This window comes from Myiozetetes cayanensis, unplaced genomic scaffold (assembly GCF_022539395.1).
Source record: "Myiozetetes cayanensis isolate MyiCay16 unplaced genomic scaffold, myiCay2020 scf5-8, whole genome shotgun sequence".
NCBI classification, from domain to species: Eukaryota; Metazoa; Chordata; class Aves; order Passeriformes; family Tyrannidae; genus Myiozetetes; species Myiozetetes cayanensis.
In genome coordinates, this window is record NW_026087742.1 from 53,798,056 (window position 1) to 53,815,213 (window position 17,158).

A 17,158-nucleotide genomic window follows, 5' to 3' on the forward strand; every position below is an offset into this window, starting at 1 on the left:
ATTGTCTTCACAAGCATCTTTTTCAAGGAATATTTAGGAAGAATGTACAGAAACTACCATATGATTTCTTCAGAAGTATACATGTAAAAGCAATGATTAGTACACAGGTATAAAAAACATATTATGTAACCCATCTTTTTATTTTACTGAGTTCTGTACTTTAAAAAAAACCCTTTTGATACCTTTGGGATCCATTTGTTTTTTTCCAAGTGCTTTCCAGGTGCTTACAATGTATAATGGAATATGTTTTAAAAGAAACTTTTCTCAAGTACGGCAACACTGCATTTTGCAAAGCATTGGGGTGCAAAAATTAAAAAAGTACATTTAGTAATTAAAATTATATTTAATTTTAAGTGTTTATTCATTAAAATAATATATGACATTTGGACTGATACACATTTAGAACACTTCAGTATTATTTTTAAGTTTCTTAAGTCTTTCTGAGGGAAAATGGTATTACAATGATTAATCTTTTTTTTGGTTTGGTTTGGTTTGTTTTTTCATTTTGTTTGATTAACTAGTGAAAGCACTTACAAGACTTGGACCTTAAGTATTCTTAATGAGTACAGTATGCCCTTGAATTATCCTTCTATGAGTTATTGAATTATATTAGCTACATTCAGTTGCATTTAAATTGGCTTGTCACTTATTCCTTTTATTGTTATTTGTGGTGTGATGTGAAATAACTTCATGTGTTTCTCCCTTTCTTGTTTTGTCATTTGAAGTTAAGTGCCTAGCTTTCATTAAAAAAAAACAAACAAAAAAAAAAAAAAACCTGTATATTTTTTCTACTTGCCACATGTGAAAAAAACCAATTGCAGATGACCACACTACACTTTTGAAAGAAAGTTCCACTATTTTAGAAATAGCCTTGATAGAACAGGAGCATACAAAAGCAATTACTTTATGGAAAAGCCATTACTGAAACTAAAATGAAGAGGTTTTAAGTGTTCCATTGTGGGTGACTGCAGCTTCTAGCACAGGTTGTTAAGGACCAAATTTCAGTAACAATCGACAGCAGTTCAATAACATTGTGAGCAACATAATTTCATTTTTGTCTTTCATCATGAAGGGTGTCAATAAATAACTGTATATAATCCATATTGAAATATTTCCTTAAAATACAAGGAACATCTGAGGTAAAACTTTGCTACTGTTTTATGTATCACAGCAGTAATTGTGCTGGGTTGATCTTGGCTGGACACCAGGTGCCCATCAAGCTACTCTATCACCCCTCTTCCCAGCTGGACAGGGGAGAGAGAATAAGATGGAAAACGACTCATAGGTTGAGATAAGTCAGTTTACTAAAGCAGAAGTGAAAGTTTGCACACACACAAACAAAGAGGAAAACAACAAGGTTTATTCTTGATTTCCTGTCAGCAAGTGATGTCCAGCCGCTTCCCGGGAAGCAGGACTTCAGCATGTGTAGAGGTTGCTCAGAAGGCAAACCTTGTAAATAGCGAATACAACCCCCTTCCTCTTCCTTTCCTTAGCTTTTGTATCAGAGCTAACATCATATGGTATGGAATATCCCATTGGTAAATTTGGTTTAGCTGACCTGGTTGTCTCCCCTCCCAGGATCTTACCCTCGATGCGGGGAAGAAGGAGTGTTGAGAGACAGTGCTGATGCTGTGCCAGCGCTGCTCAGCAGTAGCCAAACACTGATATGTTATTAACACCTCTCTAGCACCACCAAAGCAAGGCACCGCACTGTGAGGGCTTCTACAGGGAAATGAACTCCATCTCAGCCAGACCCAATACAGTAATACAGGATGAAAAAGCCTAAATTGTCTTACATAATAATATAAAAAGCATTGGAGTAGGAGGTTAATAATTATCCTAATTAGATTTGATCAGTGTAATCTACTGAATCGTGCTTGATGATCACAAGTGCTCGTGACCCTAATTCTATTTACATCTCTCGCCATCAAGATTAAGAAAGGGGTATAAGTAGTTCTGTAGAAGCCTAGAGGAATTTTACTCCCTTCATTTTCTGTATTTTCACAGCTGTTATTCACTGTAGAATATATTAAATTAGAAGTGTTTAATTCCTTTACCTTCCTGAAGGCAGAGTCAGATTCACCAACATATTTTAGCACTGTTCCAGTGATGTCAGACAAAAACATAATTTAGCAGAATATTAATATTAGGTTTGTGACTGTATATAGACACTTTCAATCAAAGAGGAATAGTTTTTTGTGTTAACCTGGAAATAATAGCATATTTTCCTGTGACCTCAAACACGGAAAAGACCTCATTAATAGGGTTTTTTTTTACATTACAAAAATACTAGGAATGATGAAGGGCCTCAAGGGGAAGCTGTATGAGGAGCAGCTGAGGTCACTTGGTCTGTTCAGCCTGGAAAAGAGGAGACTGAGTCATCCCAGTCTACAACTTCATCATGAGGGGAAGAGGAGGAGCAAACATTGATCTCTTCTTTGTGGTGACCATTGACAGAACTCAAGAAAATAGGCTGAAGTTGTGTCAGGGGAGGTTTAGGCTGGATATTAGAAAAAGGTTCTTCACCCAGAGGGTGGTTGGGCACTGGAATAGGCTCCCCAGGGAAGGTGTCACAGCACCAGACCTGACAGAGTCAGGTTTGGATGATACTCTTGGGCACATGGTGTGATTCTTGGGGATGGTCCTGAGCAGGGCCAAGAGTTGGACTCAATGATCCTTGTGGGTCCCTTCCCACTCGGCATATTCAGTGATTCTGTGATCTCCAAAACTGGTCACAGTAGAATGACTTAGATGAGCCACAGTATTTCACAAATTAAGTTAGGTAGCTCCTGAGCTGGAGCTGATTCATGACTTGGCAGTTCAGTGTTGGAACGCTTACTGGACAACTGGCTATATTCTTGTATATAGACATATTTAAGTAGACGGACACCCTCAGCCTGTGGAAAATATTCCCAAAGTCATACACAGTCAACCAACTTGTGTTTCCATTGTGTGATTTCTTTGCCAGGGATCTAGATGGCAAGGAAAATAGAGACATCATGAGAAGTCCACATGTTGCAATGCATGACAAACATAAATTTCCTTAAATATAGGCATAGCAGCTGCAAGCAAGCTAAGTAAAACAGTTGAAGTAAGTTATGCAGTGCTGTCTCTGAACTTGCTTTCTCAGTTTCAGAAGTAGTGCTTCAGTCATCATTATCAAGAAAAAAATAAAGGCATCTGCATAACAGAATTCATTCATTTCATGGTGTTCCATATACATCCTCGTCTGACAGCCACCACTGGGATGTGATCATGGGACAATACGAAGGCTTGACAAATGGTGGCCCTGATTGGTTGCATTGCTCTCCAGCAGAGACTAATAGCCAAATATAAAACAGGCACCATGGTTCTCTCTGACTGTCATTCTCTTTTCTTTTTAAAGTACCATGACTTTGAAAGCAATGATTTCAACATTGTGCAGTTTTAAGGGAAAGGGTTCTATTCATCAGTGATGGCAGTGGACAGCTGTCCAGAGCACAAAAACCATGTCTTCTAAGAAAAAAAAAGCTATATTAAATTGCATTTTTAAGTTAGTCTTTGCTATAGGTGGATTTCACATTACATTTGCAAAAAAAAGCTCTGGGAATATGGTGTAACGTATTCATAATTACACTATATTAGCAATTCTTTTTGTAATTTCAAAGAAGGAATTTTTAATGTGTTATTTTGGAATAATAAAATTGAGGGAGCAGCCTTATTACAACTATTCAGGAACGTGTGTGTTATGGCTACATGAGGCTTATTAGGCCAGTAATATCCTGAATAAAATACCACACAATAAAAGTGAAAGATAAGTCAGAGGAGAATTAAAATAAAGAAACAAAAATTGTTGTAATGGACAAATATGATTTGCATAAGAGTACACTAGAATATCTCAGGATAAGGAAGACAACCCTTAAAACAGCAGGAAGTAAATTACACCATCTGTTTAAAAAAACTGAGGCTTTTCAAAGTACCTTTAGGGCTGCACATAAACACTGTCTCAAGTGCCTTTTGCAGTATGTCTATCACTGCCTGGAAATGCTTCAGAAGAACAACCCACTGAGACTTATAATCTCTAGTCAAAAGCAATTATTATAAATGCATCTGAAAACATATGTGAGCTTTCAAAATCTCACCACATATATTCTACTCTATTGCAGAGGTCTCACTCTCATGCCATGACCTATTAAGATTTAGACAAGGAAGTTCAAACAAATTTAAGATATCCTACTATGGCAAATCACATATGAAGAACACAGTAATGCCAAGACAAATTCAATCATATTTTTGTCAGATTTTTTGCAAAAATTAATTCTTCCAAGATTCAAACCATCAGTTGAATTCTCAGCATATCAAGATCTTATCTTGTACAGTCAGAGATGAAAACTGGCCTTAAATTTGAGTATTTATGCCGTCTAAATAAAAATATAGAGTACAAACAAATATGTTAGATAGTTTTTGTACCATGTCCCAAGGAAAAAAAATGAAGCCATATAGGAAAAAACTGTTCTCAGTTGTTTTTTTTCCTTAGAAGAAAAAGTATCACTAAAGAAGTTTTCCAATCAGGTAGAAACATAACTACTTTATCCATGGCCTGAATCACACCATCAAAATCCTCAAAGTGTGCTTGGCAGGTGGCACACAGGGGAAAAAAAACACCTTATAGATTAGATATAGATATACATAAATATAGATACACCCACACATGAAAGGAATTAATGCAAAAATATTAAGATTTCTGAATCACAGCATTCTACCTCTGCTTGAATGTTTGGCTTCATCCTTGAAATTACTAAGCATCCTAAAGTTCAGGAGTAAAGAGATGTAATCATTTAGCTCTGTAATACTGTATTATCATCACTATTAACAGATCATAAGCTTTATACTGAGTTCCTAAAGCCTCAGAACTGAGGCTTGTCAGACTTGTACTTTCTGAAGTTACCTTGACCTGCCTACAGCTGTTTTACTCAGTTTAGCTGTTTTAGAGGGTTTTCAGCTCATCTGATGAATAATTTGTTTTAAGTTTATCTCTTTATAGTACAAACATAGTTTTATGTGGGTAGTAGTTACAAGTAGCTTTTCTATAGAGAATGAAATATTTATGACTGTATCACAGTCTTATAGTATGGAGGAATCTGGTACAATAACAAAGGCTTGAGAAGTGATGACACAGGATGCAAAGTGGGGAAGTGCAGGCACAGAATGGTGACAGTTGTGGCACAGGTGCAGAAGGGCAGTGGAGACCCCACAGCTAAACACAACTTATTCATAGTCAGTTATATCAATGCAGACCTGGATCTAGACAAAACTATGGGTGACAAAGAGGACAGTAGTAGCTAACATATTGAAAAGGAACCACAGACACTACATTTGGAAATACTATGGGGCTGCAGGCTAAGGAATTCAAATATGTAAAAGTGTGTTAGAAAACACATGAAAGGATCCCAGCTGGATTTTACAATTAAGAAGAAACCACTAAGATGAACACTCATTCACAGAATCAGATATCACATATCACAGAATAATAGACTGAGTAAGGTTGGAAGGGTCATTCATCATCTTCCTGGGGGACAGAGCTCAATACATTCAAAGTTGTTGTCTTACATAAAAGGTAACAGTACCACTTTGCTTTACTGGCCTGGTTTATCCTAAAAAACATGTAGCTATTCACAAACAACATTCCAGTCATGCAAGCTATCCTACCATGTCTCTGTAACTGTGACAAAATCCAAGCCTCGAGTCTGCATAAAGATCTCTAAATCTTCCTGCTTGTTTCCTGAACTTTGTCCATTGGTACACTATTGACATATTCAAGTGTGTCCATTTCCCAGGAGGCGTGCAAGAAGATAACCCATCATCAGGTCTTGTAGCCACTCCCCCAGAAACTCCTTGGAAGTATCCTCACTTGAGAGTTGTTTAGATGCATGGGTGGTCTCTATTACTGTCTTCTTCCCCCACCTTTCCTAGTTTAAAGTTCTTCTTACCAGGTTGACCAACCTATTGGCTGAGGTACATGTGACCTATTTATTGAGGTGGGTCCTCTCTCTCCCAGTCAGTCACTGACCTTCAAACAGGTCCCATGGTTATGGAAACCAACACCCTGTTTCCAACATCAGAGGTAGAACCAGCTGTTTATTTGGCAAATCTGTCTCCTTCTCCTCCTTCTCTCATCATTTACTTTAACTGGCAGGATGGAGGATAAAATTACCTGGGCCCCCTGACCCTTGACTGCAGTCCCCAGAGCTCTGAAATCCTATTTGATAGCATATTTGATAGTTCCCAAGTTGTCTTTGGTATCATTAGTGGCCATATGAAAGAAGAGTAGGTACTAATAGTAGGATTCTTTTCCATCTCTCATTCAAGCCCCTGGCAGACAACAAATCTCTCTCAACCAGTGACCAGGTTTGTAGATGGGTGCCTCTGTACCCTGCAGCACAGAGTCACCCACAACAAACACACAGCTTCTTTCAGGTGATCCTGTGTTGCCCAGTGTCCATTGACTCTGTTGTTCGCTTGAAAACATGCCCAGCTCCTTTTCAGCTTTGAGGGTACTAAACCTATCCGTCTGCTGCAAGCCTTCAGGAGGAGCAGGAGCCTTCCTTTCTGTATGGGTAATGACCATCTTTCAGCCTTCATATTCAACAGACTTTGAGTTGCTTGCTTGACATTGCACAGAGCCCACCTGCATCTCCAGTGCAATGGGGGGGTTGAGACTCCCAAGACTGTAGAGTCTCTGAAAATAACCAGCATCTGATATTTCACCATATAATTTTGACTAGATTCTGCCAAATGTATTCCTTATTAGATGATATTCTATTATGTTAGGTCTCCCAGATTTTAAGCACTTTGTTCCCCTATAGAAAATTTGCAATGTCATGCTATTTAATCTCACACTGCAAAGATGTATTTGAACCAGAACATATCTCTTTGAACCTTTGATCCTTTGATTTTTCCAATTAAAAATATCACAAATCTATTTCTCATTGTACTGCTTTACCCTAACTACATGTAATTTCACATAGGTTTTGGTTGTGATTTGTTTACAGAAACTGTATCTATTGTGCTACATCTGATTTTCAGTCAGGTCCTGCTAATATTCAGTTTTTCAGCTGATTTGATTCAAGAGCTAGAATTCAAATTCATTTAGTGGTCATCTGCATTAAAACTGTCCCAAATTCAAGGTTTTTACTTTGTCTACCAATTACAAAAAGAAAACACAATTTGCTTCTGGCTACTTCTCATACAAAAATGCCAAACCAGTATGCACACGTCATTAAAAAGTGAAATAAGTTTAGTGGAAAAAATATTTATTCCTCCTCAAAATATGTTTTGCTGACTGAAACACATAAACCTCATAAAAATTTATAGGCTTACAAGGAAAACTAACTCCAAGATTTTTCTATGCTCTCTCACATAAACAGGTTGCTGGTAGCTAATCTCTCTGATTATGCAAACATGGAATTATAGTATGAATTACTGATGGTCTTGTAGGCTTAGATTCCCTGCTTCAAAAAGACTAAATTCTTTTATATTCTGTGACAAATGACCTACCTAGCTGTTCAGCCATGCAGTGGAACAAGCACAGAAGCTTGATACTGGTGAAACTTGATTGTAAAAATCCTCATCCATCCTGAGTGCCAGCAGATTGTCTCAACATAATGTCGTGGTTTTGCCCTGGCTCAATTTACTTTTATACCCCCATACAATTATTATTAGTTGAGAGAAGGTTTATGTAGACAAAAAGAGACTGAACTGAAAAAAAGGTATGAGTATTTATTATTAACAAACTAAAACTAAAGCATTATATTTACAACAATTCTACTTAAGTAAAAGGTACTATGTATTTACAAAAGATACTTCTCCCCCCACTTCCCTTTATATCAGTCCAAGGAGGAGAAGCAGTCTTTTTTCTGTTCTCAGAATTCCAGCTCTCTCTCTCTCCAGTAACTCTGCAGCACTTTCGTCGCAGTTGGAACTTCTTTATCTCTCTCTTATTCTGTGTTGGCCTCCAGGGTTGGGCCTACCCCCCTCCTGAGTTAAAACCGAAGGCTGAGGGTTACTCAGGTCCTGAAGGGTCTCCTTCCATAGACTTGCAAGGGGACACTTGCTTACTATGGATCTTCTTCCACAGGGTTACAGGGGATAATGGTTTAAGAGTTCACCCCTGTTTCCCTATGGAGGTCCCTCCCCATGGGAGAACAGTCCTTGATTGACTTCTCGGCATGGGTCCAGTCTGGATCCCTTACTCGGATCCCAATATCCCACCTGAGCCATTTTCTGCTCCAGCATAGGTTCTCTCTAGCACCAGCAGCACGGATCCCACACATGGATCCCAACATCCCTACCTGAACCGTTTTGTGTTCCAGCGTAGGTTCTAATACCCGTCAGGGTCATAAATCTTCAACAGCAGCAACATGGATCTCTCACTGAGATCCCGAGCTTATCTGAGCCGTCTCGCTCCAGCATAAGCATCGTCCCCTTCGAGGGTCACAAAGTCTTTAACAGGACTCTGCCTCATCTGAGCCGCTTTTACTCCAGCATAAGGCTTTCTCTCTGTTAAAGTCACAAATCTCTGGTGCATCCACAAGCTCCTCTGTGAGCCGCACGAGGGGTCTCTTCACCCCAACAAACTTCCACAGGTGGCAGGGATTTTATTTTTCAGTCTTTACCCTGCTGAAGGGAGGGAGAGCGAAAAGGAGAAAAACAGCAGCTCTCCCCCCTTCGAATTTTTCTTCTCTCTCCTGCGACTGCAGCTTTGACCTTGGAAGTTCTCTTATCTCATGGCTGGAATTCTTCTACAGCGGTTTCTCATCTAAGCAGTTCGTCTTTTAAACCTTTTTTTTCTTCACTCTCTCACAAGAGAGAAGAGAGGCTTCAGTGCTGCACCTGCCCCCTGCCCCCCGGCCCAAGCCGGGGGAGGAGGGGGCCTTGGCCCTCCTCAGGCCCGCTACCCTTCTACATGGCTGCTGCTCCTAATTTCAACTGCGCCACAACCTTCTCTTCTGTTTTCTTAAAGATGTAATTAGCAAAGGCGTCACTGAACTTTTTGATTGGTTTTTTGTCCGGAAATACATAATTAATGCTATTTCCTTTGTATCAGCTTTATACTTTGTTTTCATTTATCACAGCCTTAGAATAGGAGAGGAATCAGAAAAATAGGATGATATTTGGTGGAGAGCCTGCCAAACTATCACAAAGCACATGAACAGAAGTATTTGTTGACAGGCATAATCCCAGACATGTTGAATGAAATTTAATGAAACAGACAACATCCTTCATCAGCCTCATAAACTGATAATTTTTAAACTATATGCAAGCCTCTGTAAGATCTACATTAAAATTATTTCATGGAATTTAAGATATGTGTAGAACCCAGGATTTCAAGGTCTCAAAGGCCTCACAGATGTATTAAATAAGAAGTCAGATCCGTTCAGCATGCAAAAGAAACAAAAAAGTACTCACAGGAGCCTAAACACCACTTCTGCTAATGACATAGTTGTGTTGGTGGTTTGCTTTTACATCAGCTTCCCATTTTATTCTTTCAGAATGGAATTAATTTACATCTTCTTGTTCTAAAGAAATATAAATTATAATTACTAAAATTTCCAAAGAACCCAAGCTTGCCATACATTCACCAAGTGTTTTCAGCCACTTAACTATTGCGGCTGATCAAGGAGGGATTTTAAAATGGTCTCAAAGGAAAAATGCAGAAAATTCTACAAAAAACATGTTGATAATTGAAGACTTGATAGGTAGGCCATGACAGAAGTAAATTTACTTCTGTATTCTGAGGTCTTTTTTTTTATCATCCTCTTCAAGAGCAAGGATCTGAAGAGGGGAGGGAGATGCTCAGGAAGATAGTTATTTTCTTAGATATTGTATTCAAATCTATATGCAAGAGGTGTCAAAGCTACAATTGATAAGACAGATCTATTTCTTCAGAGCTGTCTCTGCATCCAGACTACCTTTCTTCTGATATAGTACTTTCATACAGAATCTTTCTGAGTGAAAATTAACCCTACACTCAAGTTGACTTCTACTCATCTGGCACCCCATTGCCGTATAGTTTGCAGGAGGTATGGAACAAGAGTTGTCAGCACTCCTCTTAAAATGGCTTATTTCTATGAGTTTTGAAGGCTGTTGTCACAGAGAAGACTGGCCTTTTGTAGGTTCACAAATATGGGATTGCCATTACTTTAACAGGTCACAGGATGTACTAACTCTGTAATGCTTCATCAAGGCATAATTTCTTTTTTTTTTTTTTTTCTTTTTTTTTTTTTTGTCTGGACTTACTTTGGGGTTTTCTGGCACATAATTTTATCTTGCTTAGCTGTAACAGCCATCGGCCAGTAGTCAGGGGACTTTTCTTTCAGTATTGCTTAGCTTTGAACAATTTTGTATAGTAGGTGTAATGTCTAGTGTTATAAAAAATTAACTTCTGTTATGTATTGATAAAAGGTATTTTGTGTAGAATCTATTACCCTAAAGGCAGCCCCTGGTGGTCTAGTGGTAAAGGCGCCGCGCTATCACCGCGGAGACCCGGGTTCGATTCCCGGTCAGGGCCACTCTCGGGCAGGTGGAGCTCGTCAGCCCTTAAAGGCAACCCACCTACGTCCTGAGGACCTCGCTGCCACTGTCCAAGCTCGCTTGGCCCCGGCAGATGAACCTTAGGATTAAAGGGTGGGCTCAGTTCCACGCACACTGTGTCTCACCTAAAAAATCCAATGCGCAGGCTGGAAGGTGGAAAGACCTTCCCTGGATCTTTGCTCGCGAAGACTGGCCATTATTTTTATTATTTATTTATATTACCTTAAAATAATGATGGGATGTAGAGGACTAAAAGCATAGGATGATATCAGAAGCCTTGGAACTGTGTGCACAGGACAATATAAAAAGCCTCAGAGCTAAGAACAAGTCAGCAGTCATCAGTTAATGAACATTAAAGAAGTGAAACCTTGTAAGATAGATAGAATTTGTTTCAGGTGTTAACAAAGAGAGCAAGGAAGAGTTAGTTAGATCATGCAAACCACAACCACATAGTAAATGTGTATGTAGCATGAAATTGCAGAGCAATGAAGAGAGAATGGGATGTTCTCAATGTGTCAAAGCAGCTCCCAACAGTGAGGAAGAAACCCCCACTACCAACATCTGGATCTCCACTCCAGGATCTGTAACCTGGTGAAGGAGTTGGGATGCTTACAATTCACAATAACAATGCTTTATTGTTATACCTTTTGTATAACAATGTTAATTATATTAATAATTATTTTTATTTTTTCTAGATCAATTGGATAATTTAAACTAAAACTGTTAGCATCATTACACCAAAACTACTACTAATATCTATTGCATTTTGAACAGATTTATATTTTAATTAGATTAAGAATGACTTCTAAGCTTTATATAAAACATGTGCTACTTTGACCTGCAAAGACTATAGAAATAGTAGAATAAATCTGCTTTTCAATCAGCAAAAAGAAAGTTTATGCTCCCATTGTGGCATTTCATGAGCTAAGAAAAAAATACTTGTTTTTTCCTAGCTGCAAAATTTCAACATACTGTTTGGCCAAGGGAAGTACCAAAGACTTAAAGAAAGACTGTCGACAAAAATCAACTCTGTTGAACAAAACAGTTATATATCTGGGTCATTCAAACCAATATAATTATTTTTAATGGATATTCTAGACCTTCAATATCCTTATTTTTCAAAGCTTAAGGGCAATGATCCTCTGAAAATGTATCTCATGTAATGGTAGTGAAACTATGTCAATTTTCGCAATGTATTGTCTATCCAAATTATATATTTGGAGTACTAGCTTGACACAGTTTGTAACTCTTTCTTTGAGTAAGTAGGACTTACAAAATTCTTGAGGAAAGAGTGGAACCTCTTGAGGATGAAAGCTGGAAGTGATCGGTCCAAGGAATTTTAGATAGTATTAAATTTATTTTGCTTCTATTAATTAACATTCCAGTTATGAAGCTGATTTCTAAATAGAAAACACTCAAATTATTTTCTGACTGAAGAAATAGAAATGTCATAAATAAAATGCTGGAGAAAAATTTCTTGGCTCTGTACAGCAGACTTTAATTATCTCCATAATTTTCACAAAAATCACTTTGCATATATGTTTATATAGAACTTTTTGTGAATAGGCACTTTTGTCTGCTTCATTTGATTGATTGCTTTGGTGGTACATCTTTTACTAGCAAATGAACATTGTCCTAGGCATTATTTGCAAGCAAATGGAATTAAAACAATATTACCAAAAAAAAGAGAAAAAAACAGGCAGAGGAATGAGATATAGAAGAGGGGCTAGGTGATGTGTCCAAGGTCACAGATAATGTGTTACACAGCCAGAAGTTGAATACTGATCTCTTAATCCAGTGTCTTAATCACAACCTTATCCAATCATATTTGTTCAAAGACTCTCATAAAAGCAGATTCTTAACATAGCAAATTCCTGTTATGTAAAGGGATATTTCTTTGCATATGCAGAGCTGTTTCTTTCTTATCTATTCATGTATTTATTCAGATACAATTTATTTCAGAAATTAAACAACTTGATAGTTTTGCTAAACTCGGGGAAGATGAAGATGTATATAATACAAATTCAAATCTTAAATAAAAACTCAGATAATTTTATGGCCAAGCTTCACCTGATATTGAATCAAAACATGGAAATTAATTGCATGTGATTCAAAAGTATGCTATAGTCAATTACATCAAACTCTGCCCATGGCAGGGGAAGTTGATCTTTAAGTGATCTTTAAGGTTCCTCCCAATGCAAGCCCTTCTATGATTCTACAAAATTCATAATCAATCATCTCTGCTTCTGGTTTTCTGCAAGTTTGGGTTTTTTGTTTGACTGGATTTGGGGTTTTTTTCTGCTCTTCTAGATATATAAGCAAGTACCAAGACCTCATAAACCAAGCAAGTATCCAATGTTTTGTCAAAAGTTGTCTGAGGACAGAAATTTTGAAAATGTGTAAGGGAATCACAAATGCAGTATATAGGACACTACATTGCACAGCTTGTTTTCTTATTCCCCTTGAAAAAAATCAGCTCAGATCATAGTTTCTTAGTTAAATTCAGGCATACTTTATATATGGTTTCTGTTTGTAATGTGAATATTTCACTAAGGTGTCATAAATATTAGCCATGATTCACTGATATTAAAAAAAGTATAGCACTCTCAGTGATTATCCAGTAAGTCTGTCAACAGAGTCCAAGAATTCTGATATTTACTCTTCATTCTGAAATAAGACAGTGTAAACTACATAAAATTCATTAAATAATAGTTTCCTTTTTAAAAAATTAATAATTCATTATATCTCATTATTTGACAATCTGTGATATCTGCTACTTATTAGTTCAAACAATAGAATAGGTAGAAATACAGATTCTAGTAAGGTGACGTATTGCCACCATTAAAATGCCCCTGGACAATCATACGCAGGATGAAAGTGATGGCAATCTGAGTGATAACAGTGGGTTTAACTATGGAAAGTATACTAGAGTAAATTGAATTGATTATTCAGTACTAAGCAATAAACATTACTTTTCAATCTCATGTAATTCAATTGTGCCAAAATTAGACCTAATATTCAGCTAACTGTCTACTTGACATCTTGCCTTTCTCAAACAGAAGATATATTATCATCATACATGGAAATAATTAATGGCAGAGAAAAGACTGCAAAAAGTCATTGGTGATACTCTTTTAAAGGAATATTTTATTCCCTCAAGAATTTATTACTTTGGGGAGAACATAAAATTAACTCAGGCATTTATTTAGTTAGATAAGAAATTATGTTAAGAAAGAAAATTGCAGTGAGTGGGATGGGATCTGAAGGCAACTCTAATCTTTAGCAAAATTAGGGATGAAGTTACTGAGGTTCTTCATCAGTTTTTCATAATAACATAATCTTTGGTTTTTCATGGAATAATCTTAGCTTCTAGATTAAAAGAGTAGGAATCAGAAAAATACACTTTTTTCAGCTGTCACAAAAAGCTTGCAATTTTTCCAGGGAGACACAAGAGTAGCTGCTTTGATGCATGATTCTCTGTGTTGTGTCATTGCAAATTATTTTATCCAAATCTGGAAGCCACAGTTGGAAAAGTTTATTCTGTCACAAACCTACTTACAGACAGTCCTATTGTTTAACCTTTGCAGCAAGAAAGTTAATGTGCTCAGCAACACATCCCGTTTCATTTGCATTAGCATCTCCAGAAGCATGATAAGATTCTTCTGGATGGAATATGAGGAAAGCATAATTTTTAAGTCTGTAGAGAAAAGGACAACTTTTCTAGGAAGTCTGCTCCATCTTTATGGGAAAAAAAAAAATACAGACTGACTGTCTTCTCCTGAACATCTGAGTGATTTTCAAGATTAATTTCTCTGTGTTTAATAAGCTTGTTTGTCCATGGTTATTAATTTTCTGTGAGAGGTAAGGTGGCAATGCAGAAGGATGAAGATCCGCTCACAGCAGATGGCATAACTTGGGCTCTCTAATTCCGTGAGGGTCCTACAATTCCTTGGAAGCCCTAGGAAAGTATGTATAAACTGTGTAAGAATTACTTTCAGTTGCAAAATGGTAACAATCTTTTGAATAAAATTTTATATAGTAGTTCTTTTTTTTTTTCCATTACTCTATCTGGAGATTGTAATCCTTTATACTTACTCAAGTTAACACTAAGACTGATACAATTTTTTGCCTGAATAAGAAATGTAAAGTTTGAGATGAGATAGTATTCATAAGTAAGAGAATAGCTTCTTTCTGTGGAACCATGAATCATGCAACAGATTTGCTGAATAGAACACATATTGCCTGCAGCTGAAGAGCTGATTATTTTGGTTTGTAAAGCAGATAACATTCAGCTGAGGATAACTTAAGATTTTAGAGATCAAAAAGTCATTAGGGGTTAAATTTAGGGATTAAAATATAATAAATTAAGTATCCAAGCCAAGCAGAGACTGAAAGCATTTAGCTTTTACACATTCTGAACCTGGCCTGGAAAAACATTATATATTTGCTACTTGGTGAAAGAGAGAGAAAATGGTGCTGTTAATGCTACAAATCACATGCATATATAAATGGAAAAATTTAAAATACCTGTGTTTTAGCTTCTGTAGGTTAAGTAACAATAGAATTGCAAGGAATTTTGAGAGGAAAGTTCTACTTAATAAGGTAAGAGAACTTGTCAAGAATATCTTAATTTTTTTTGCTTTTAAATCCACAGCATTCATTGGGGTAGAATAGACTGGTAGTGTGTAGTAACCATCCAGTTGATATAAAGAGTTCAAATGTTTAAAAGCTGGCTGCCTATCTATGAATGATCTGCCTATTACCTAGATGCTGACATCAATGTTCCTTTCTACTTTTCTACTGCTGAACTTGTTTTTCTCAAGGCCACCTGCGCTCTTATTCAGTTGTTATCACCGTTCCTGGAGATTTAAAAGGTCTTTAAAAGAAAAAAATTAATGAGAAAGAGAAAATTTGCTGTTCTAACAGGATGATCCTATTCTCATTCCATAGGAGGTTATCTTTTATTGCATTTGATCACTTGTATTTTATCACTTCTCAAGGCATATGAGAATATTTTGACATAGAAAGATAGTTCAATATTATTAATGAAATCTAGATACTGCAACCCATAATATTTTCCTGATTAATATACTACTATCATGTCTATAAGACTGTGTTGACTGAAGGCTTTGCGGCTGAGAGTGTCAGTTAGTTCTTTCTCCTAGTCTCTTTGCCTGTTCTAGGCACCGGACAGCACAGTATAATTTGTGTACTTGCTTTTTCAGAATCACATCACAGAACCGTGAAATAACCACATTTCTTAGCCATGCACTTCCTGCCACCTCGCCCATTTTTAAGACTTTCTCTTTTATATTCAAGAGTTCAAACCTACCCATGCTACTTTCTGAAATGTTGCACTGATGCATTTAACATGCATCAAAAAATTAGGCTGCCATTTTCTGTATATTATTCTAACTGCTAAAGCAAACGTGATCAGTTAAAAGCATAAAATAACAGGATAATGTGATACCTATGGCTTTAGGGTTGATTGCAATAGCTGATTATTGTTTGATTTTATGGTATTACTTTTTTTTTTAGAGAGTAAGTCTAAGCAATCCACAAAAAAAATCTGTCTACAAATGTGTGCTTAAACTACTGTTGACCATAGCTCAAACTACTATAGACTAGAGATGATCCCAAGATGATCCATTTGTGTCTCATGCCATATGATAGTTTCTCTGCTTAGTGTGTGTTAGGGCATAGATCTGTTGGAGATTAGGTCCTCAGTAAACATTTACTGGATTATGGTGCGACCATAATGCAGAATGTGCAATGAAAAGAAACTTATATTGCCTACACTTTCTTTCTCCCTACATTGTGACCACCAGACAGTAAAATGCAGTATTCCTGGATCGTGCAAATGTAAGCTTAGATCATCAAATGTATGCTCATCATAAATGAAGACCTGGAGGCTCCTGAGCTATCTATTTTTCTCTCCCTACATCAAGGTACATCTTTAGACTTCTGTGTTTATGAAAAAATTTCAGTAATGAAAACTGAGGTTTATTCACAACATCTACTGTAATCATTTAGCCAGATTGTTGTGATACACCTCATCTAACTTTAACTTCAGAGAGTTTCAGTTGACTCAAGCTTGTGTCCTTTTCATCTAGATGTTTGTGTCTGAGCTAGTCATCCTACCCTGTCTTCAGACATGAAATAGGAGAAGATAAAATGCATCCTCAAAATTACTTTGTTTCTCCATTGACTACAAAGAGAGCTCAGGATGACTAGCCCAGATATGGTTTTCTATTCAGTCAAATGAAACCTATTCTAGGTGCCTAAATTAGCAGACCTGCCTTCACTGGCCACCTATAGAGAGAGCTACAGCAAGATATTGGTCTCATACAGGGCAATAAAAATCAAAGACTGACCAAGGTGTTCTGAACCATTTCATTCTCCATTCACTTTGCTGAAAGCCTCATAAACTTCAGTCTTTATGTCACACATCTCAAACTGGATGATAAAGGCAGACACCGCCTTCTTCCCCCTCCCAGGAAATCAGAGGGGAACAGCTAATTTAATCTGACATTGATTTAGAACAACTTTTATGTGTATAAGGACCATAGAAATTTAAACTCATGCA